The following is a 24,817-nucleotide window of genomic DNA, read 5'->3' as shown; positions in this document are numbered from 1 at the left end:
AAGTGTTTTTGATATTTTTTTTCCAGAAGAACTGTTTTACATTTGAACAATATGGTGCTACTCAAAACAAAAACCACATGCTGCTCCTGATCTTCAGTCCTTGCTCACAAATGTGCATCCAGATTAATAATTTGCAGCTTTTATCTCCCGAGGTGCCTTTGAGAACAGGCAGAAGCGGTGCAAGTTATCCGTTCGCTGCGCCACTGCTTTTTCTTTGTAACCTCAGTCGTAAAAGCTGTGCATCGGCAAGGCGGAGAAGGGGAGGGAGTCCCGACAAACTGAGTAATATGCAAGTGCTGAGGGGGCACATGATTGAGTCTCGTCAGATCTGGACCCCTGCCATTGCAAGTTGTTATTACAGTTGTTTCAAGGTATCAGGTTTTTGTTGTGGTAGGCACCACCAGGCTGGCTGCCTGCTAACTTAGTCAAACAAAAGTGCATATGTTCTCACTTAGTCATACTGGCACTCTGAATGTGGTTTCTTTTACAGTTTAATGGTGTGTTTTCTGTCACATAAATAACATTTTGCGGCTGAGTTGAATAATGTAGAATACTTTCCTCTCTTTTCCCCGCCACCGCTCCCCCCCCCCCCCCCGCCCCATCAGAACTGAAATAGTACAAACCAAGTGATGCTTGTAATACCTCTTGAATCTTCATTTAGTTTCTGTTTATTTAAATGATATACAACTAGCAGGTTTACCAAAACATAATCAGATCTTTAACCTTCGTGGCCCTGAAATCATGTTGAGGTATACTGTTGTGTGAATGCTTTGTGTGTCTTGTTGAAATCATTCTCTCCACTGTTTTAGAGGAGGCGTTGGTCCAATTACTGGAATAATGCTGACACTAAAATAGAAGAGAGAGTAATTTCAGATGAATGTGTTCAGCATCTCTACAATAGTGTGCCGCAATGTTATTTTGGGGTCATTGGGTTTCAGGAAATTTTACTGGAAGGTAAAAATGTGCTGAAAGTTTAAACGGTTTGCGGTTTTCTGATTGGCCTCACGACACATGTCCGACTCAGGAAGACTATGGTGAGCCAGCTTGAATGGCTGTTCCGGCTGACTGTCTCTTTTCTGGCCAGTGAGTGAGGCTGAGGAACCCCCCCACCCCGTTGACTTAGAGTGTCCAATTCAAGTATGAGAGTGGGTGAAGCCCCCCCCCCCCCCACCCCTCGAGCCTCGGTGCTGCGGAGTGGCCACAATTGTGTCTTTTAAATTGAAGCCAGCGGTTTGATGCTGCAGCGTCTGAGAGTGAAGTGGATGCTGGGTGGGTGGGAGTGGGTTACAAGCTTGTGCCCAGTTGCGGAGTTCAGGTAATGTCATTCGCCATAAGAGGTTTTTCAATTCATTGGCGTTTTTTAAAATCCAGATATCTGCTTCTGCTACTTTGCCACTTCCCTTGTTGGGCAATAACTCGAAATTATGAAATATCTGGTCACCGCACAGAAATTCAGGACCTGACCGAAGAATGTTTTTTGTCATATGATGAATGACATCATTCATCATCTTGCGTACTGTGAAAACCTATCTAAACACTGGATAACCTGATCTTTAACTTCTGGACAAATACTCCACACATGCTGATGTGTGTATACAGTATATGACAAAGTGTAATTAATAATAGCTATGAAACTGGTCAGCAACTAAATTTCAATCTCTCTTTCTCTGTCTCTATCTCTCTCTCAAGTCAGCTTGGTTCAGTTAGTAGCATTCTCACCGTTGAAAATGGTGACTTCAGGTCCCACTCAAGGATACGAGTACATAATCTGGGCCACTTTTTTTTTTAGAGGTGTCATCTTTTGGACGAGACGGTAAAACGAGGCCCCGCCTGTCTATTCAAGTGGATGTAAAAGAACCCACAGATATTTTCAAAGAAGAGCAGGGGAGTTTTCATGGTGTCGACATTCATTGCTCAACTCAACCAATGCCACCAGAACAGATTAACTGGTCATTCATCTCATTGTTGTTTGTGGGATCTTGCTGTGTGCAAATTGACTGCCAATTTGCCTATATAATGGTTACTGCATTTCAAAAAGTAATTAATTGGCTGTGAAGAACAGCTTAGGAATGGGTAATAAATGCTGTCTTGCCAAGAACAAATTAAGAGATTAATAGCAAAACTGCAAGTAGGTCCCGTACTGTCTTTATTTTGATAACTTCAGCTAAGTATTTTTTTTAAATTGCAGCAATAGTCTACTGGGCTGTGAAATACAGAACTTCATTTGCCATCGTTTGATAGATTCAAAAAATACTTCTTTCCATGACATATTCATAAGAATTGGGAGCAGGAGTTGGCCATACGGCCCCTCGGGCCTGCTCTGCCATTCAACAAGATCCCCCCATATCGCTTGATTCCTTTAGTGCCCAAAAATCTATCGATCTCAGTCTTGAACGTACTCATCGACTGAGCATCCAGAGCCCTCTGGGGTAGAGAATTCCAAAGATTCCAGAGAGTATTCTAATCTGAGAAACTACGATTATGCGAATTATATCGGCAGGACAAAATGTTGGCAGTACTGTACCTTAAATAATGCCAAAACTAACGCCTAAAAGAAATGTAACTGATGATAAAGTTCAGACCTGTGTAACCTTTATCAGTAGAATGTGACATTTAATTTGAGCACCCAGCTAATGTTTCCCCCCTGGGGTCTTGAAGTACAGAAGGGATTTCAGTGCCACGGTCAATTAAATGTTATGATGGGAAAATGCATTAAGACTTTTTTTGTCCCAAAATGCCAGTCAGTGAAAGCTTCAAAGAACAGTAACTACATAGAGGACTTTAAGTGTTTTTTTAAAAAAGTGTTGAAATAATATAGACTGGAGAATGGAGTCTTACATATCCCAGTATTCACATAAATAAAATAATGATATTTGGACTCGAGAGTAATATTTCATACAATTTCTCAAATATATAGTTGTCTTCAGTAATGTACCAAAATGTTATTGTACCTTTTTTTTGATGCAAAATAAAAAAAATTTCATTAGTTATTCTATTTCTCCCTGGCCTCTTGCTTAGGTCTCCATCAGCCAACTTTTCCCAGGCTGAGCAGCTTGACAGCTGACCCGTTCCCAGGCTTCTGCTAAGAAAACCCTCGAACCAGGTGCCATAAGAGCTGTCTGGGGTGATTCTCCCTCTGATCCTCCCTTCCTCCCTGTGAGAGAGCTCGTCGCCTCTATTGAGTGGCATTGATGAGACTGGGAGCTCACTTGCGTGAGGCCTCTGGGTACAAAATTGGGGTTCTGCAACTCTGTGGAACAACATGTTGGAGATCGAACAAGATTTATGTTGACTGGCACAATGACATTGCTGTAATTTTATACAGGAAGTGTCGCTCAACGCCACTTTTGTATTCATCCCCATTTGGTTAATTATTTAAACAACTTAAATAAATAGGTCTTTATTACTTCTACAAATGTGTTCAATCTCTCTGTTCTCTCCCCCGCCCCCGTCCCCAACCTTGCGATTTGTGTGCATTAAAACAATAGTGCAAAATCAATACATTGTTAATTAAATTGAAAGTGTTGGCAACGCTGAAGAACAGTTAAAAGATCAAGACCATTTACTGTTTGAGAGTACAGTTAAGATTCAGATCCCTGCCCGCCAGCCATGTAAGGAATAAAGGCAATACGAACAAGATAAGGAATGTAACCGGGTGGGCCAGTACGTTGCCCCAAGAAACTCTTAGGGGAAGAAATTCGGCGTCGCCCCGTTTGAGGCGCAATTATCGGCCGGGCGCAAAGTTTAGCAGCTGGCGCTAATTATCGCCTCCGACTGCAAACTTGGCTTCTATCGCCCCTGGAGGTGATTGGAGCACTAAATCAGGCGCTACACACCTCTCTTAAGGTGCTAATGCCGAGGAGCGAGGCGCTACCTCAGAGCGCTGGCGAAGCTCATGTGATGTCACTTAGCAATGGAGCACAGACACACTGGCGCCGGCCAGTTCTTAAAGGGGAGGGTCGATCTTGCTCTCCATCCACACCCTGCTCATTGCAACCTTGAATCTCGGCCTGGAGAGACCTGTACATCAAATCTGCTGGAAAGAACAATGGAGAGGCCCAGGGAAAGATCTCAGAGTGCAGCCCCCACAGTCTCTTCTAAATCGATGCAAGGAAGGTCAAATCAAAATGAACCTGCAAAGTGCTGCTCAGTACCCAAAACTCCTTCACACAGCGTTGAATCTCTCCAGAAGTCTCTCTCTCTCTCTTAGAATGCGTGGCGCAAAAATGTCGCCGACAAAAAAAGGCAGGAAGCGGCCGCCTTTAAATAGCACTCCCCCAGTCCCTTCCCGACTGAAAAATGCTCCCCTCAACCTGTCGTTGCAGGCGGTAAAGCAGGGGGTGCCACTCAATATCCGGTCCGGGGCTTTGCACGCTCGACTGACGTCATGACCTGCGGGCGCAGGAGATCGTTCGGGTAGTGTTTAGCGCCGCCGCAAAATGTCTGGTCAATTTCGCGAGCGGCGCAAACATCACCGCGCCCGGGTGCTAGTTGCTTTGCGCCCCGGGAGACGCAAAGCAACCGAACTTTTCCCCCTTAGTACTCTGTGGCCTGGCGTATTGGAGCTCCAATATACTGGCCCACCCTGTAACATGTCTTGTCTTGTTTGTATTGCCAGTGGAAACCTGGAGGAATGTTGGTCACGAGCAGACTTGAGACCACTAATTGAGGATTCTAGCTGCAATCCGCCCTTGCATCACCAGTCCATGGCACAGTATGTTGCTGCTCTAGCTCACTGCCTGACTATGCTGCATCAGTGATTGTTGGTTTTACTTACAGACTTGCAACGTCCAAAGCATATACATTTGATAGCGGAATTTTCCCCCCCAAATATTTTTGTTCCTGCGAGTTCAGCAACAAAAAAAAAACCTTAGAAAAAATTGATTTTTCGGAAAAAATATTAGGGATTTTCTTTTCAACAATTTAACAATATTGTACTTGGAAAGATGTGACGATTTGAAGTTATTTTGATAGAAAGCTTCAGGTTTTCCTTTTAATTAAAAAAAAAAGTATACTCAATTTTTACTTGTTTAAAGAACTGATTCTGAAGTGGCCGTGCAATCTTTCCAGTGTCTCCAGCAATGATCTTTGAATTAGTAAATGTCCCTTCAAAAATGACTCTTCATTGCATAGATTTGCTATAAGGCAGGCAGGCAGGTGTCAGTTGTTCTGACACCATCAGCTGCAATTCTTAGCAGAAACAATAGTCACGAAAATGTGTGCTTACGAAACTGCGATTTGCTGAAGTCTGTTGGTTCCTGCACCGTAAACACAGGGGCCTAGAAATTGAGTAGCCTTAGCGCCGCATTTGAGGCGCTAGAGGGCCTAGCGCCGGAGTTATGGCCAGTTTAGAAATTCCCTGGGGCCCTAGAATCGGCGGTAGACCGGTTGCGCTGCGCCGGCACCGATGACATCATCGGTGTGCGCAGCGTCCCGGTTGCCATGCCGACGGGCCCCAGCGCCGAAATTCAGTTGCGGCCGCCTCGCCCGTGGCAGCCGCAACTAAGACTCTGGCAACAGAGTCTTACATCAGTTAGTGCCTGCGCCTTAAGGTCGCGCGGCGGCCGGCCGCTTTCCCGCCAGCCGCCTGCCCGCACCACCCTCCCCGGACTCCTCCACCCCCCCCCCCCCCCCGCGGAACAGATGCTTCCGGGCTGCGAGCCCGGCACTTCCCCGAGGTGCCGGGCTCATTTTTCTGATGAGTTTACCGGCCAGCGGGCGGGTGCAGGCAGCTCCTCCTTAACTGAAGGAGGAGGCCTGCACTTCCCGAGCCTGCCGCACCGCATCGGGTGCCGCAGCGCCGGAATAGCGCCGCAAAGCGGCAGGTAGCGCCCATTTTCAGGTGCAAACACCCTTCAGTAGCGCCGGCAGCCGTTTGGGCGCGGCGCTACTGAATTTTTGGCGCGCGCAGGGGGACTTAGCGCCGGCGCTAACTTTCCGGCGCTAAAGCCCTGGCGCGGCGCCAACTGAATTTCTAGGCCAGGGAGCCAGTTCCTTGACACACTCTAATTACAATTGCGTCTCCACATTAATAGGAGGCCAGTGTAACCAGCACCTGACTGACAAATCAAAGGGAGAGAGAGCAACGCACAGAGGCCTCTCTCTCTCTCTCCTTAAACAGGAACAGCAAAAAAGCCAATGTAAAAGCACCTTTTATTATTCAGTTTTGTTCCTGCTAATGCTAGCCCTGAACACTAATTTATTTTAATCCTGATTTCAGCCCCTGAGCTGACTGGAAAAGGCCAGTCTAAAAATGTTAAATGCTCCCAAGTGTCAATTGCTAACAGAAATCAGAAAAAGCAATGTGACCACTCTCGTCACTGGCCTTATTGGGCATGTTTCTCTCCGGTATGCTATGGAAGGAAAGAAAATTACACTTTAATGTGTGATAATCTTTGTTCATCACCTCAAATTGCTCCTGCAATTATCATCTACAGTGACAGACCTGTAAAGCCGGTATTTCAGTCTGGCTCAGATACATAGTTCAGAATGCTCCCTTCAGCACAATCCGAGTTCAGAAAGATAATTGCATAGAACTGGGTGTCTTCCCCACCGTTTAAGTGAACAGCATTTGAAAATTTCACGTGCCCTCCGTTACAGCGTACTGAAATCCGAGTGAGAACACCGAGGTCTGGCTCGAATCTTACCTCCTTCGCTGTGTTCTCAGCTCTTGTAGCATCTGAACTGACTGGAATTAGCTCGAGTGGCACGCATTCAGCTGCTGACGGGGGTCCTCCTTTTGGTCTGTTTTAATGTTTCGGTTCAGGCACACATCAGTAGCTTTGCATCATCCCACTTACACAGGCAGATCCCCCACACATTCCAGTGCACACATTCCAGGCTCTCAGTGAGATCTTCCCTCTATTCAAGCAAAGGTACTGAAAAGACTTAAGCTTCTTGTATATATTTGTCTTTTTTTAAAAGCTTAAAAAGTCCTTTTTTTTTAATTGCTTTTTTTCCTGGTTTCAGCCAAAACCAGCTTCTTGCCAATTACTTCCTAGCCGGATTCTTCAGCAGCATGCAGGGAGTGTTAGGAAGCAGAGGAAAGGCTCCAGTCTATAGTCCTGCTATTGCGGGAGAGCAGTCTCCAGAATGAAGTAGGTGGAATTCCTGGTATAACATTACATAGCTGTGGAGTTGAAACGCAGGCCCTTTATCTGTTCAATCACTTGACATGCAATTCAGAGCTGTCACAGCGCTTAAGGAACTCCCAATGTGAACACTGACCAGTGGTGCTCACTTGTCTGACCAGGGAATCTTGGCACCAACCCACTTCTCGTTGCTTGTAGTACTTCTTGAGAACACGGTAAACAGTTTAAACGACAAGAGAGCTGCTCTGCCACTCGTCCTTTTTCTAACAAGAAAAGCTTTCTTTCTCCAGGCTTGTCTGTCCTTTTGTTAAAAACAGCCAGAGGTTCTTCCCTACAAATAGTAAAAGAAAATTAGCCACACCCATTAAATTGTTTGCTTGCAATTTTGCTCTAGATTTGAAGGAATATTTATTTTTGCTCTCATTCCTCTTCTCTTTTGAGACACTGAGTTTTACTTGGGCACAGCTCCGCGGGCACTGTAATCCTCCAAGTGACTATTCTTCGTGCGTTAACCTAAACGGGGAGCATTGACAGGCATACAGCTGAGCCCTTTCGTGTCCTTAGCTGATGTCCACATAAGTCAACTCAGCAGGGAAGGGGGTCACTGGAGAGTGGTCAGGAGCAGGGACTCTGGTTGATTTCCTCGCCCTGAAACCACTGTAGCTCTGATACTGCCACCCTGGCTAAAATCAGCTAATGCAGACCATGGATCATTCAACAACTTGTATTTATATAGCGCCTTTAATGTAGTAAAACGTTCCAAGGCGCTGCACAGGAGTATTTTAAGACAAAAAATTTGACACCGAGCCACCTAAGGATAAATTAGGGCAGGTGACCAAAAGCTTGGTCAACGAGGTAGGTTTTAAGGAGCATCTTAAACGAGGAAAGAGAGGTAGAGAGGCGGAGAGGTTTAGGCAGGGAATTCCAGAGCACGGCCACCAAAGGTTGAACGAATATAATCAGGGATCTTCAAGAGGGCAGAAATAGAGGAGCGCAGATATCTCGGGGGAGGGGGGGGAGCGGGGGTGGGGGGGGGTTGTGGGGCTGGAGGAGATTACAGAGATGGGGAGGGGGCGAGGGCCATGGAGGGATTTGAAAACAAGGATGAGAATTTTGAAATCGAGGCGCTGCTTAACCGGGAGCCAATGTAGGTCAGCAAACACACGGGTGATGGGCGAGCGGGACTTGGTGCGAGTTAGGACACGGGGCAGCCGAGTTTTGGATGACCTCAAGTTTACGTAGGGTGGAATGTGAGAGGCCAGCCGGGAGTGCGTTGGAATAGTCAAGTCTGGAGGTGACAAAGGCAGGGATGAGGGTTTCAGCAGCGGATGAGCTGTGAGGCAAGGGCGATGTTACGGAGGTGGAAGTAGGCGGTCTTTGTTATGTTGCAGATGTGTGGTCAGAAGCTCATTTCAGGGTCAAGTATGACACCAAGGTTGCGAACAGTGGTTCAGCCTCAGACAGGTATTAGGGAGAGGGATGGAGTCAGTGGTTTGAGAACGGAGTTTGTGGTGGGGACCGAAAACAATGGCTTCGGTTTTCCCAATATTTAATTGGGAGAAAATTTTTGCTCATCCTGAACTGTATGTCGGACAAGCAGTCTGACAATTTAGAGACCGTGGAGGGGTCGAGAGAAGCGGTGGTGAGGTAGAGCTGGGTGTCGTCAGCATACATGTGGAAACTGAGGCTGTGTTTTCGGATGATGTCGCCAAGGGGCAACGTGTAGATGAGAAATAGGAGGGGGGCCAAGGATAGATCCTTGGGGGGACACCAGAGGTAACGATGCGGGAGCAGGAAGAGAAGCCGGGAGCCTCCTGGTCTGTGGGATTCAGCCACATGCTGCCTTTACCAACTGACTTATCAGGGAATCTACGCTGGAGTGGTTTATTATCAGGGATTCACCTTTTGGAGAACTGGGAGTAAAAAAGGTGATTACTGTCCCACCATTGCAGTACTCCACTGTAGTACCCATAAATTGTCTCATTACTGACCACCACTCTCAAATCTTGCCAAAGGCAATTACTCCTCTGATACATGCAGAATGGTGTTTTTGTTTTTCTCTCCCCGCTCCATGGCTTTTGCTGTCAACATGACTTGTCCCTTTGTTGAAAAAAATCAGAGGTTCACCTGCAAATGGTTACGAGAAGATGAGGCTGCACACTGGGAACACATTTGAGAGCAATTCCGTTTCAAATGCGACACTGGCTGCCTTTTACTGCAAGGTCCATTACTGTTGACAGTGGAGTAATTGTTTGAAATGGAGAAAGCAGTAATATAAGAACAAAGTGATTACTACATAACTGATTAATTTTCCTTATCTCTCAGTGGAACAGAGCTGGTGAAGTGCACAAAATGGAGAGTTTATCTTATCACACCCTACCCTCATTATAAAGCTCCCTGTTACAACCGTGATTATAATTCTATTTCTGCCGTACAGTCCATCATTGTTAAAAGGCCCTCAGTTGCCACCACTGTTTGTTACAGAACCCGCCATATTATTGGGCCTTATGTAAATTTGAGGTCATCCAAAACTCGGCTGCCCGTGTCCTAACTCGCACCAAGTCCCGTTCGCCCATCACCCCCACTGTGCTCGCTGACCGACATTGGCTCCCGGTTAAGTAACACCTCGATTTCAAAATTCTCATCCTTGTTTTCAAATCCCTCCATGGCCTCCTCGCCCCTCCCTATCTCTGTAATCTCCTTCAGCCCCACAACACCCCTCTGCCCCCCCCCCCGAGATATCTGCGCTCCTCTAATTCTGCCCTCTTGAGCATCTCTGATTATAATCGCTCAACCTTTGGTGGCCGTGCCTTCTGTTGCCTGGGCCCTAAACCTGTCCGTCTCTCTACCTCTCTTTCCTCCTTTAAGACGCTCCTTAAAACCGACCTCATTGACCAAAGTCCTGCTCTAATTTATCCTTATGTGGCTCCGTTTCAAATGTTTTGTCTCGCAATACTCCTGTGCAGCACCTTGGGACGTTTTACTACGTTAAAGGCGCTATATAAATACAAGCTGTTGTTGAATCATAACACCATCTTTGTTATGTACTCTTCTCACTAGAAAAGATCGCAAGAAGGATCTTTTGGACTTCTATACCAATGGCATCCCCGATTTCCGAGAAAGTAAATAAGACAGCACCGCTGCCGTAGAGAACCTGAGACCTGTGTAAGGGGCTGGTTTTCTCTGGCATCTCCTGGAGGCAGCACTGCTCCTGCTGGGTAAATAGAAACACTGCCTCCAAAAAGCTGAAGCCGGCATTTTTTTCCCCGGCTACTGGTGGGCTGAGTGCTGGGCCCAAAATTCAGGCTGACGCTGAAGTTTCCTGATGCTGAGGTCTGTACAGACTTTACTCGCCCATTGCGTGACCAGAAATGAAACCACGACTCGCAAACAGCTGTGCGTGTATAACCCTGTGTGCATGCATTTGTTTGTCTTTTGCTCTGGCGCTGTGAAATCTGTCCAGCATTTTAATCAGGGTGGCTTCCACAGAAGCAGGAATCTAGGCTATTACAGAATTACTTCTTGAAGCAGCTCTATAATATAAAGAGGTGTCGCTTATAACATCCCAGTTATACGTTACAATCTGATTCTTTTGATGTCACATTTTATTATTTTTGTGCGATGTATATCTTGCAAGTGAATTATAGAGCTGTCACTGAAAAATGGGGTGGTGGGTGGACTTTTCAGATGTTCTGTATCAGAAGAATGAAGAAGCTTAACTGGTTTATATCTGTCTTGTTAACTTGGACATTAGCTTACAACCTTGAACTTGCTCCCTGGTAAGTCTTGTAAAATAAATAGGATTTCATTCATTTGGGGGGTTTTCAATCGGGTTGTCATGTTTATCCCAGTATAAGGTGTGTGTGTGTGTATATATATATATAATATATATATATATATATTGATAGTGTCCGCTGTGGTTCAGTGGCAGCATTCTCGCCTGTGAGTCAGAAGGGACTGGAGCACAAAATCTAGCCTGACACTTCAGTGCAGTACTGAGGGAGCGCCGCACTGTCGGAGGGGCAGTACTGAGGGAGCGCCGCACTGTCAGAGGGGCAGTACTGAGGGAGCGCCGCACTGTCGGAGGGTCAGTACTGAGGGAGTGCCGCACTGTCGGAGGGGCAGTACTGAGGGAGGGCCGCACTGTCGGAGGGGCAGTACTGAGGGAGCGCCGCACTGTCGGAGGGGCAGCACTGAGGGAGCGCCGCACTGTCGGAGGGGCAGTACTGAGGGAGCGCCGCACTGTCGGAGGGGCAGTACTGAGGGAGCGCCGCACTGTCGGAGGGGCAGTACTGAGGGAGCGCCGCACTGTCGGAGGGGCAGTACTGAGGGAGCGCCGCACTGTCGGAGGGGCAGTACTGAGGGAGCGCCGCACTGTCGGAGGGGCAGTACTGAGGGAGCGCCGCACTGTCGGAGGGGCAGTACTGAGGGAGCGCCGCACTGTCGGAGGGGCAGTACTGAGGGAGCGCCGCACTGTCGGAGGGGCAGTACTGAGGGAGCGCCGCACTGTCGGAGGGGCAGTACTGAGGGAGCGCCGCACTGTCGGAGGGGCCGTCTTTTGGATGAGACGTTAAACCGAGGCCCCGTCTACCCTCTCAGGTGGACGTAAAAGATCCCACGGCCATTATTGAAAGAGCAGGGGGAGTTCTCCACGGTGTCCTGGGGCCAGTATTTATCCCTCAACCAACATCACTAAAAAAACGATGATCTGGTCATTATCTCATTGCTGTTTGTGGGAGCTTGCTGTGCGCAAATTGGCTGCTGCGTTTCCTACATTACAACAGTGACTGCAGTTTCCTACATTACAACTCCTTTCTATTATATACCTTAATGTATGATGACTTTCACAAGATTATTAATGGTTTCGGATACACAAAGTAGGCTATTGACAAGTGTCACCAGGTTTTTTTTTAACGTTATAATACTTGAAATGTTTGCCCCATGAGAGCCATGATATAATGCGGATGGAATGTATTTGGAGCATTGGTGTAGTATGAAGACTCATGTTAAATAGCATGTACAATGGTTTCATTATGAATTTGTTGTAAAATCACTTCTGTCTTGCATTTTATTATTAGAATTTTTCTGTATTAAAGAGAAATGATGTGGTTTGGGTTGGTTCCACAAATAATGAGTTTTTACCCTCAGCTGGGGTGTTGGGGAGGAGAGATCCAGAAGACAGGGTAGAGGCTTATCTCCTAAAAATGATTTCATCTGGGCCGTGATCAATTACTTCCCAGCAGCCAGTCAGAAACCACAAATGCGGCTAGGAGCAGAATGCCTGTCCAACCTCTTGGCCGGGGCACACGGTACAGGAACATTGTTGGAGATAACCCTGTAAGAATCTGACAGTGATGGCGGTACTGGAACCCTCCTCAGGAGGGGGATTTCACTGGATGCACTTGACAGCTGCCTCCCATGGCGTGTGTGTCAGATCTGCCTCCTTGGCTCTGGCACAGATGGGTAGCGCCCTCGATCTGGCAATGTCATTCAGCAAAGCCTGACTTTGGGAAAGACTTCAGTCAAAATGGCATTAGAATCAGATCTGTAATATAAAAGGGCATAAAGTAGCAAATTCAATCCCTTCAGATAATAATGCTTTAGGTTTGTGAACTAAAATTAAAATGAAAGTTGGAGGTGAAATTCCTCAATAATTGTAACAAAGAGGCAGCTTAAAAAAAAGAACCACTTTTGACTTATTTTTTGATGAAATTTGTGAATACGTAAACTTGAGGTGATCCAAAACTCGGCTGCCCGTGTCCTAACTCGCACCAAGTCCCATTCACCCATCACCCCTGTGCTCGCTGACCTACATTGGCTCCCAGTTAAGCAACGCCTCGATTTCAAAATTCTCATCCTTGTTTTCAGATCCCTCCATGGCCTCGCCTCCTCTCTATCTCTGTAATCTCCTGCAGCCCCAAAACTCCCCCGAGATATCTGTGCTCCTCTAATTCTACCCTTTGGGCATCCCTGATTATAATCGCTCAACCTTTGGCGGCCGTGCCTTCAGCTGCCTGGACCCTGAGCTCTGGAATTCCCTCCCTAAACCTCTCCGCCTCTCTCTCCTCCTTTTAAGACGCTCCTTAAAACCGACCTCTTTGACCAAGCTTGTGGTCACCTGCCCTAATTTCTCCTTATGCGGCTTGGGGTCAAATTTTTAAATAATACTCCTGTGAAGCGCCTTGGGACATTTCACTACGTTAAAGACGCTATATAAATACAAGTTGTTCTTGTTGGAAATTTCAGTCCAGTCATTTTTTAAAGTCAGTGAATTGCGAGTTTAACTAACAGACTGTTGATTTTGATCTGCTTTCTTTTTCCTTTTAACACTTTAAATAATGTGGGTTTGAGAGATGCTTTCTTTCACTTTTTTTGAGATGGCGTTTGTCACCATTATTTAAGCATTTGACTTCTTAATCGTGATTATTATCGAAACAGCTGCTGTGTAAAATGTTTTGTCTTATCGGTAGTGCTGCTGCTGGTTTGATAAAGATGTCAGTGGTGATTGATGAGAGTGATTTTCCTAACAGGGTTGGGTCTGAAAATTAGATGAAAATCGATTGAGTCGGTTTCCTGCATTTGCACTTAGAGGTTTACTCATTTTTCTTCTAAGTTTGTTTTTTTAATCCCCAATCTCCCTATGCTATGCACTGTACCCTGGACGCAAAGGCAAGGAGATGACTTTTTTTTATTTGCTTATGGGTTGTGAGCGTCGCTGGCAAGGCCAGCATTTATTGCCCATCCCTAATTGCCCTTGAGGAGGTGGTGGTGAGCCGCCGCCTTGAACCGCTGCAGTCCGTGTGGTAAAGGTGCTCCCACAGTGCTGTTAGGGAGGGAGTTCCAGGATTTTCACCCAGCGATGATGAAGGATCGGCCAATTATATTTCTAAGTCAAGTCAGGATGGTGTGTGACCTGGAGGGGAACTTGGAGGTGGTGGTGTTCCCATGCGCCTGCTGCCCTTGTCCTTCTAGGTGGTAGAGGTCATAGGTTTGGGAGGTGCTACCGAAGAAGCCTTGGTGAGTTGCTGCAGTGCATCTTGTAGATGGTACACACTGCAGCCACGGTGCACCGGTGGTGGAGGGAGTGAATGTTTAAGGTGGTGGATGGGGTGCCGATCAAGCGGGCTGCTTTGTCCTGGATGGTGTCGAGCTTCTTGAGTGTTGTTGCAGCTGCACTCATCCAGGCAAGTGGAGAGTATTCCATCACACTCCTGACTTGTGCCTTGTAGATGGTGGAAAGGCTTTGGGGAGTCAGGAGGTGAGACACTCGCCGCAGAATACCCAGCCTCTGACCTGCTCTTGTTGCCACAGTATTTATGTGGCTGGTCCAGTTAAGCTTCTGGTCAATGGTGACCCCCCAGGATGTTGATGGTGGGGGATTCGGCGATGGTAATGCTGTTGAATGTCAAGGGGAGGTGGTTAGACTCTCGCTTGTTAGAGATAGTCATTGCCCGGCACTTCTGTGGCGCGAATGTTACCTGCCACTTATCAGCCCAAGCCTGAACGTCATCCAGGTCTTGTTGCATGGGGGCATGGACTGCTTCATTATCTGAGGAGTTGTGAATGGCGCTGATCCCATTGCCAATGCCAATGCCAACATAACCTTTCAGTGGGAGATGCGCAAGTGTGAGCGAGAGCGAATTGTCTTGCTGATTCATCCCTTCCTCACTGGAGAAATTGCCTGGTTTCCAAACGAGGTATTCCTCGGGCGGCTCAACAGATATTGTGAACTTGCTGAACAGGCATTGTAAATATAAATCTGTCCTATAACTTCAACGCAAAGTGCTCTACCACACTACATATGCAGCAAATTTGTTGTCTTTGCTTCAAAGGCATTTTCACTGTTAGCTGAAAAAAATTATTTTACACCAGGGTTGTTTCGGTCACCCTGTAGATGCCTGACCTAAGTGGGCTCATGGGCGGATGTGTATTTCTTTAAAACACAGCTTATGGTGTGGCATAATGATTATACATGCTGCAGCTATCTTTATTTTATATCCTGCCAACCAGAATTTTCTTTTGACTTTTTCTGTGGGTTTCGGTGATGGAAGTGTTAGTGTGTAGTAATTGATGTTAACACAGGTTCACTGTACTGATTACTTTTTTAACCTTAACACCACCAACAACAACAACCACTTGCATTTTTGTAGAAACAAAAGTGATTTCCCTAACAGGGTTGGGTCAAAATTATGCGGATGCTGGCAATCTGAAATAACAACAGAAAAAGCTGGAAACACTCAGCCGGTCAGGCAGCATCAGTGGAGAGAGAAACAGAGTCGACGTTTCATCAGAACTCGCATCAGACCATGGGGGAAAAATTCAGTATCACCCCATTTGGGGCGCCATTATCGGCCGTGCGCAAAGTCTAGCGCCTGGCGCTAATTATCACCTCCGACAGCAAACTTGGCTTTTATTGCCCCTGGAGGTGATTGGAGCGCTAAATCAGGCGCTTCACACCTGTCTTAAGGCGCAAAGGCCGAGGAGCGAGGCGCTACCTCAGATCGCTGGCGAAGCAAGGACGGGCAAATCAAAATGAACCTGCAAAGTGCTGCTCAGTACCCAAAACTCCTTCACACAGCGTTGAATCTCTCCAGAAGTCTCTCTCTCTCTCTCTCTCAGAATGCGTGGTGCAAAAATGTCACCGACAAAAAAAGGCAGGAAGCGGTCGCCTTTAAATAGCGCTCCCCTAGTCCCTTTCCGACTGCAAAACACTCCCCTCAACCTGTCGTTGCTAGCAGCAGGCGGCAAGGCAGGGGGCGCCACTCAATATCCGGTCCGGGGCGCTAACGGGGCGTTGCGCACTCGACTGACATCATGATCTGCCGGCGCAGGAGATCGTGGCGGTAGTGTTTAGCGCCGCCGCAAAATGTCTAGTTAATTTCGCGAGTGGCGCAAACATCGCCGCGCCCGGGCGCTAGTTGCTTTGCGCCCTATTAGCGCCCTCTTAAAGCGCTAACGGGAGGTGCAAACAACTGAATTTCCCCCCCCATGTCTTTGGATGGTGTCGCGGGGTACATATACACCCGTGAGAGCACATGCACTTTTCCCCCCGCCCCCCCCCTGATTTTTGCCCCTTGCCAGTTTCAATCTCTGGCCACGATACCTCCTGCTTCCAGGTCATAAGAACATAAGAATTAGAAGCAGGAGCAGGCCCCCTCGAGCCTGCAATAAGATCATGGCTGATCTACAACCTCAACTCCACTCTCCTGCCCGATCCCCATATCCCTCGATTTCCCCATGAGTCCAAAAATCTATTTATCTCAACCTTGAATATACTCAACGACTGAGCATCCATAGCCCTCTGGGGCAGAGAATTCCAAAGATTCACCACCCTCTGAGTGAAGAATTTCCTCCTAGTCTCAGTCTTGAATGGCCGACCCCTTATTCTGAGACTGTGACCCCTGGTTCTAGACACTCCAGCCAGGGGGAAACAGCCTCTCGGCATCTACCCTGTCAATCCCCCTCAGAATCTTGTGTGTTTCAATGAGATCTCTGAGGTCATAGGTCACCACCAGTGGCTGAGCTACTGGACACCAGGTGGTGTGTAAGAATGGATTGGTGCTGAGTCCCCATCTCACTTTCCCTCCCCCTTTATGGGGAGATGCTTGGCTTCTGCTCTGTACATTCCTGGAGCAATATGGCTGAGTTTGAGAACTCAGTGGAGGAGAGGATTAAATATGCGTCATGATGTGTGTCGTGACAACACCTTTTGCCAAGACCACAATTAAACAATGAAGCAAATGATGGGATAAAAGCTTGAAATCTAATGGTGGCTTTGCTGGTGATGAATATTAATTGAAAACCTTCATTACGAATATCTCCATCTCGTGAGTCATCGAAAAATAAAGCTTCCAACAGCCATCTGTTGGGAAAGACAGACTTTTAGGAGTGGAAATTACTCAGCGTCTTCTTAACAAATTGTTTAATGTGTTCAGACGAAATTCCTGCTGTTAATTGGGTTAATGAACTTGGGGCCAAACGGCAAGAGCAAGAGAGCCCCAGGTGGGCAGAGGAGGCGCTTCAAGGACACCCTCAAAGCCTCCTTGGAAAAAGTGCAACATCCCCACTGACACCTGGGAATTCCTGGCCCAAGACCGCACAAAGTGGAGGAGAAGCATCCGGGAAGGCGCCGAACACCTCGAGTCTCTTTTCCTGGAGCAAGCGGAAGCCAAGCGCAAGGAGCGAGCGTCAACCCAAGCACCCCACCCACCAACCCCTTCAAACCACCGTCTGCCCCACCTGTGACAGAGACCGTAGGTCCCGCATTGGACTCATCAGTCACCTGAGAACTCATTTTTAATGTGGAAGCAAGTCATCCTCGGTCCCGAGGGACTGCCTAAGAAGAAGAAACGTGCAGGGATATCTTGGCCCCCATGAAAGTGTCAAGTCTTGTCTCCGAGATAGTGCCAGCCCAATTACAGGACTCGAGCACGTAATTTATGCTGAGACACCAGTGCAGTACTGAGCGAGTGCTGCGTGGCTGGAGGACCTGTGTTTCAGATGAGACGTTACACTGAGGCCCTATCTTCTGTCTCGGGTGAATTTAAAAAATGAGCATGGCGCTATTCGAAGAAGAGCAGGGGAAGTTGTCCTGGTCAATATTCATCCTTCAACCGACGCCATCAAAACAGATTAATTGGCCATTCATCTCATTGCTGTTTGTGGGCACTTGTGCGCAAATTGGCTGCTGCGTTTGCCTTCAGCGTTTCATTGGCTGTGAATCACTTTGGGACCTCCTGAGGATGTGAAAGGTTCTGTATAAATGGAAATTCATTCCTGTTACTCGAACAAACTCAGGAATCCCATTCAACCACATTGAAGACCAATTAAAAATAACGCAAAATGTAACTACCACTCGGCGACTAGTTTAGAAATGTGCAGACTGCTCACTCGAGAACCAGATGGTAGAACCCCAAACACGGAGTACAACCTTTTTTTTTCTCTCCACCCCCCCTCTTGTTTAAATGTTCTGTTTTTCCTCCCACAGCACCTTTTTCAGTTTGGTCCCAGTTGTGCACTCAGAGATGGAGGCAGGTGTTGCAAAAAAGCCATTCGGTAATGAGGTGAGCAGCCTGGGGTGACTTGCCATTTTCATTTGACTTTTGACGGTGGCAGACCACTTGTTTACGCACCTCCCTAAGACAGTTTAATTGTCAACAACGCAGATGGGCCATCGGGGGTCTCTGGTATACTGCTCTCGCCTCTCTTCCCCCCCCCCCCCGCCCCGCCCAAATAAATGACCACTGTTAATGTCAGACCGCAAGTCATTGACACAGACACTTTGCAATAATTGATTCATCGTAGCTAGAGGGTTTGAATCTGTGAATACTGCAGCGAGTACATTTGCTGCAATTATTGTTAAAATGTCTGTTATTTTGAATGCGCCTACTGTTAACATATCACATTTAATATACTGGTACAGGTCCCTGCCATGCATCTTTTCTACATTAATGTGACTGGTTCATCTCGTCTCCATGTTAATTCAGCATAATTGTACACATGACAAATATGGCCAAGTGAGTGCTGAGATAAGCTCTAAACTGGCTGAAGGGGAACAGGGAAATGTTGATAGAACATTTGTCAAGGACATTAATGTAGCTGCTAAAACACAAACCGTTGCTAATAAAAACTTCAGAACAAATGTGAAACATTGTCGCTGTACTTTTCCCTTTGATATCCGCCATCTCTGACATCGTGCCAAGCCAAGTACCATTCTCTGGTACGCAGGGAAAACAGCCAGTTCCAAGATCCCTTCCAGTGCCGTTATATAACCAAGTGCTAGGAAGTGTGTAACCATTCTGGGGTACTTTTTGTTGTCCAATTTTCCCTCCTGCACCGAGCCTCCTCTTGGCACTTCTTGTTGACAGCTTGACTGAGAACAAGAACCCAATGTGTGGAGAATCACGTGCATCAACTGAGCTGCTATGATCGGTGAACATTATTAGTGCAGTAATTATGATACTGGTACACTAACATGGCTATTCAACAATTCCAATTCAACAAAATATTATAACAAAGCTGTATCTCTCAACTACTATTGTACATTGAACACTTCCCAGTATTCGTGGATAAAATCTGTCTTTTTCCATAGATAGCCAGAAGCAAATTCAGTTACCATAATTGTCATAATTTTCACAGTTCATGTTTATAGCATATATTAAGAATGATCACAATTAATCAAAGCATTTATGATTATTCAGATTTTGAAATGGGACAATGCACAGAATACAGGTAGAATAGAATAGAAAGACCTTTGTTGTGCCTTTCAGGTCCTCAGGATGTCCAAATGCATTTTACAACTACTGAATCGCCTCTGAAGTGTAGTTACTGTTATTATGTAAGGATAAAGTAGAGGTTGCATAGACAATATAATGCTTTTGCTATAGGTAGTGCATAATGTGTAACCTAGTGTCAGCCACTGCCTCAGTGGGTAGCATCCTCGCCTCTGAGTCAGAAGGTTGTGGGTTCGAGTCCCACTCCAGGGACTTGAGCACATAAAGCTAGGCTGACACTCCAGTGCAGTGCTGAGGGAGCGCCGCACTGTCTGAGGTGGTGTCTTTCGGATGAGACGTTAAACCGAGGCCCCGTCTGCTCTCTCAGGTGGATGTAAAAGATCCTGTGGCACTATTTCGAAGAAGAACAGGGGCATTCTCCCCGGTGTCTTGCGGCCAATATTTATCCCTCAATCAACATAACTAAAACAGATTATCTGGTCATTTTCAGATCTAATATCATGAATAGATATAAGCCTTGCTATTTTTTGGAGAAGGGAGATGAAAATATGCAGAGATAAAGGCAAAATAGAAAGCAAAAAACTTGGATTTATATAGCGCCTTTCACAACCTCATGACATCCCCAAATGGTTCACAGCCAATGAAGTACTCGTGAAGTGTTGTCACTGTTGTAATGTAGAGAAACGCAGCAACCAATTTGCGCACAGCAAGCTCCCACAAACAGCAATGAAATGAATAACCAATTGAACTGTTTCAGTGATATTAGTTGAGGGATAAATATTGGTCAGGACACCGGGAGAACTCCCTGCTCTTCTTCAGATAGTGGACATGAGATCTTTTATGTTCACCTGAGAGGGCAGACGGGGCCTCAGTTTAATGCCTCATCAGAAAGGCGGCACCTCCGACTGTGCCGCGCTCCCGCAGTACTGCCCCTCCGACAGTGCGGTGGTCCCGCAGTACTGCCCCTCCCTCCGACAGTGCAGCGCTCCCTCAGTACTGCCCCTCCAACAGTGCGGCGCTCCTTCAGTACTGCCCCTCCGACAGTGTGGCGCTCCCGCAGTACTGCCCCTCCGACAGTGCGGCACTCCCTCAGTACTGCCCCTCCGACAGTGCGGCGCTCCCTCAATACTGCGCCTCCGACAGTGCGGCGCTCCCTCAATACTGCCCCTTCGACAGTGCGGCGCTCCCTCAGTACTGCCCCTCCGACAGTGCGGCGCTCCCTCAATACTGCCCCTCCGACAGTGCGGCCCTCCCTCAGTACTGCCCCTCCGACAGTGCGGCGCTCCCTCAGTACTGACCCTCCGACAGTGCGGCGCTCCCTCAGTACTGCCCCTCCGACAGTGCGGCGCTCCCTCAGTACTGCCCCTCCGACAGTGCGGCGCTCCCTCAGTACCGCCCCTCCGACAGTGCGGCACTCCCTCAGTACTGTTCCTCCGACAGTGCGGCGCTCCCTCAGTACCGCCCCTCCGACAGTGCGGCGCTCCCTCAGTACTGCCCCTCCGACAGTGCGGCGCTCCCTCAGTACTGACCCTCCGACAGTGCGGCGTTCCCTCAGTACTGACCCTCCGACAGTGCGGCGCTCCCTCAGTACTGCCCCTCCGACAGTGCGGCGCTCCCTCAGTACCGCCCCTCCGACAGTGCGGCACTCCCTCAGTACTGTCCCTCCGACAGTGCGGCGCTCCCTCAGTACTGCCCCTCCGACAGTGCGGCGCTCCCTCAGTACCGCCCCTCCGACAGTGCGACGCTCCCTCAGTACTGCACTGGGTTATGTGCTCAAGTCCTGGGATGGGGGGGTTGAACCTTTAACTTTATGACAATAGGCGAGACTGCTACTACCGAGCCAACTCTGACACAAAAGAGAGGACAGTTACTTCAGGCCAATTCTCACATACTGTTGTCCAGGTTTGGACTGAAACTGACAAGAGTAACAGATGAAAATAGCCTCCTGCCTGCTCTGTCAGGAAATGATGCATGGCCTAGGGAAGGGGCCTTCAAACTGCAGCCCATGGACCACATGCTGCTCCCATGCTTGGATACTCTGGCCCTTGAAGCCTAGGCAACTCAAGTCATCTTTGTGCTTATATATTTCTTACTGTGGGCTGCAAGGTTTGGAAAGGGCTTTCTATAGCAGTGTTGCTGCATTGGTGGCTAAACCCTAATCAGATCGGTTAGGATCCACAGCTTGAGAAATTTTTTTCAATGAGAACATGGATTTTAAATTTATACGTGGCCCACAAAGCCAAAAAGCTTAGATACCCATGACTCGGGGAACCAACAAGAGGGCATAAGATATGAAAGTTACACTGATTCTCCTGTCCGCTCTTCTGCCTAGGTGCCCTCAAAGCAACCTGAAAAACAATCATTTTGAATTTAAGTGCTACAGGCACCCATGAGTCTCCAAGTTCTTGCACTCTGTTAGGGGAATTGATGCATGTGTGTGTCGCAGAAAGGGAGATTACTCATATAAATGGGTCTCTGTCGGGTACGAGTGCAGCTGAACAGTCAGTAGATTCCCCCAGTGGTGTGGCAAGGATGCTCAGCCTCTGAAATGTCCTGTTTTCACCCCACATCAGAAGGATGAAAGGCCAAGTAATCTCTGCTGAAATTTAAACCCAAAGTCCCATCACTTAAATGGCTTGAGCCACCTGCCTTCATGAGGTGGTGATGTGCGAATGGTGGCAAGATTCCCTCAGGGAGAAGAGTGAAAATGAAAGGGTAAATCAACCTGCGTCGAGCGTGTTGATATTTGCCAGCAATGAATAATAAATTGTCTGCCTGCTGCCCTCACACCCCTGTGCCCACTAAAGGTGCGTGCTGCGGGTGACCGTAAGGAGGAAGAGATTACAAAAGGAATAAGGGACTTGTATCTGATTAAAAAGAAAGAGTTTGAAAGGGAACCCCATCTCATTTTCACTCGCAGGACAATGTAGCACTCACCAGAAAGAGATTCAGTTGTTTTCGGGTCCTCATCACTGCCTTTTTGACATGATTTGAGGCCGTTGTGATGCTGCATTGAAATGCAAAGCAGTGATTTTTTTTTAAACAATCCTGTGAAAAGCCAGAATGGACAATTTTTTTTTTCACTCAAGACCTTTCAACCAACCTCAATTTTACCAGGGTCTAAATCTATTGGCTTTGTAATGTGCACAGTGTCTGCTGAAACGCCATTAAGCAGAAAGGAAAATGGTGTGACCACTTCAATAACATCAGCGCATCCCTCTCGCTGATAGATTGCAGAGCCTCTGCTATTAGGATGGGCAACTGTGTATACAGATTTATCCTGCTAATGGACAAAAGTGGAAAGTAATGAATATTTAGTTACTGCTGGCACTGAAATTTTAAACTGCAGTATTGATGCTGCAAATGGCTTCTGATTTGGTGATGTATTGTACAATTATGTGCCGAGCGGGAAATAATGAAGGTGCAGATATGATGACTTTAGTAATTTTCTCTTCATATTTTGACGTGTACCGTGGTGAGCTGTTTCTTTAACTTAAGCCTGCACTGAAGGCAAAATATTAACCTTTTTTAATGACACAGCTGCATTTACTCTAGTTTGCTTTGTGATTCTGTAATTGCAACCTCATGTACATTTCCAGAAAAAGCACTCTGCTCTTCCGGCAGTGCAAACGACCATATATTACCCACGCACAATGTATACCTTCAGGTACATGCATCTCACTATACAGGCAGCTGTCTGCAGAGAGATATAATATCGGCTTTCTGGAAACTTAGACAGTGAAGATTGCATTTGCACATTTATTAGGTGACGTGCCACAAGTAGCTTCAAGTCTGCCTTTTCTATTGCTTTGAACAGCCTTCTGGGGTGAAAGACGTACACTTAGTATGAGATTGCTACATTCTCTGTTTAATCATTTTCAATAATCGTCCCTATTTTCTCTTCCACCTCCATCCCAGCCCTGCAGGCACTGACCGACTCTTGCTGGGCCGTTCTTCCTGTGCATATGCAGACAGTGAATTTTCATCAGGCTGTTCAGCTGGAAGTGGGGCAGTGGGAGAAAATCCGAGCCAAGTCTAATCCTTTCCTCACTCGATGTCCATGAGTGTGTACTTCCATTAGATAGTGATTAGAAATGAAGAACGCTGGCTGTTTTCTTCCCTCGCTCACTAGCCTAGGGGGGGACAGGGGACAATTGTATTATTCAACCAGATAATTCAGTAGAGATTGGCGATGGAACGTTGGAAGCTTCCTGATCTGCATGGCTCCGTACCACACAGATTCCGCATGTACCAACTGAGCCGCTTTCAACAGATGGTTTTTATAATTAGAGGTAGCTGGAATTAATATACTTTCTCACATTCTGAATGAATGTAATAAATATCTAATTTACAATCTAAAAGAAGACGTCATAATCATTTATGAAGTGGATAAACATTTACTTTTTAAACACAGATTGAATAGTTAAAGATTCAAACCATAAACAATGATGTTGGCCCCAAATATTTTAAAAAAACCAAATAGCCTTAGACTAGAGTTCCCAAAAGCACTCGTGAGTCCTCAATGCCTCCTTCTGTTCTCTGGCAGTAATTACCAAGGCATGCATACAAGCTGACCTGCTGCCTCTGAATAATTGTACCACCGCACAGCCTTTTGTCACAGGAAATGTGAATCCAGGACTTTTGATTAAATGCTTGTTTTGGTTTTCTATACTAAATTTGAAACTCATTGCTATTAAATGTTGCTCAGTAATAAAAGATGTGCTCTCCTTTCCACATCATTGTTTTTTTTTAAATCGGGTAACAGTGCTGGACTGAGCTTCTTAAAATTGCAGTTTTTTTCTCAAAAGTTTGTATCTCAGTAACTTACAGAGAAGATAATTAATTTCTAATTCAGCAGTGATCATTTTTGGCTGGTTCAGATAACTCCATGAATGATGAGGGTAAGGTTTGAGTGGCTTAGAGCTGTCATCTGAACCCCAGTTGAAGATTGCTGCCCAGAAATCACTCCTGTGCCTCCACCAGTAATCTCGTTTTGGTAGGTCAGTTTTATTTATTTTTTGCTTCTTGTTGGTGACGTGGCAGACATCGGCCATCGTGCTCGCTGAAGTTCGTGCGTGTTGGCACCCCACTGAAGACGCGAATATTTTCAAGTAATCACTGCAAATTCAGTGCAGTTAATTATATATATTATTATTATATAAGAAATAACATAGCTAGTGATGTAAGAAAACGACTAGGCACTTGGTCTAAGCGTTAAACAAAGCTTTAATCAACTGTTTTACAACATGGAGGTCTAGTTGTGTCCTTCACTAGTTCCTGTTAAGAATGTCCTGCGCAAGCTGGGCCCGTGCCCGAGTATTTATACTCTCCCTGGACAGCGCCACCCGCAGGCTGCCCAGTATTATTTCATAAGTCTTTCTTTCATGAATGACTGATTCATGTCACTATTGATCTGGTTGACGGGTTCAGGTGGTAGTTTATTGTTTGTTGGCCGAGCGCTGGTTGGCTTATTGCTTCAAGTTCACCGGGACG

The 24,817-nt window shown here is 46.8% G+C and overlaps 2 protein-coding genes across 3 annotated transcripts in view; one reads left to right on the top strand and one right to left on the bottom strand.

Annotated features, from left to right (window-relative positions):
• Window positions 1–24,817, top strand: part of LOC147092941 (ADP-ribose glycohydrolase MACROD1-like) — a 1,295,420-nt gene that overhangs the window by 101,225 nt on the left and 1,169,378 nt on the right. The gene's annotated exons all lie outside the window — the stretch shown is intronic.
• The window catches only part of LOC147092942 (leucine-rich repeat transmembrane protein FLRT1-like), a 213,639-nt gene that overhangs the window by 23,912 nt on the left and 164,910 nt on the right, over window positions 1–24,817 (bottom strand). Inside the window, exon 2 of one of the 2 annotated variants that reach the window (XR_015075090.1) lies at window positions 5,840–7,422. The exons of the other annotated variant lie outside the window; for it this stretch is intronic. The gene's annotated coding sequence lies outside the window, so the exon portion shown is untranslated. Of the gene's footprint in view, window positions 1–5,839; window positions 7,423–24,817 lie in introns of those variants that run through there. 2 annotated transcript variants of the gene reach the window in all.

This window comes from Somniosus microcephalus, unplaced genomic scaffold, assembly GCF_052327205.1.
Source record: "Somniosus microcephalus isolate GS21.2 unplaced genomic scaffold, FLI_Smic_1.0 unresolved_chr2, whole genome shotgun sequence".
NCBI classification, from domain to species: domain Eukaryota; kingdom Metazoa; phylum Chordata; class Chondrichthyes; order Squaliformes; family Somniosidae; genus Somniosus; species Somniosus microcephalus.
Note: the sequence above shows the minus strand (reverse complement) of the source record. Positions and strands in the feature narration are given on the sequence as shown.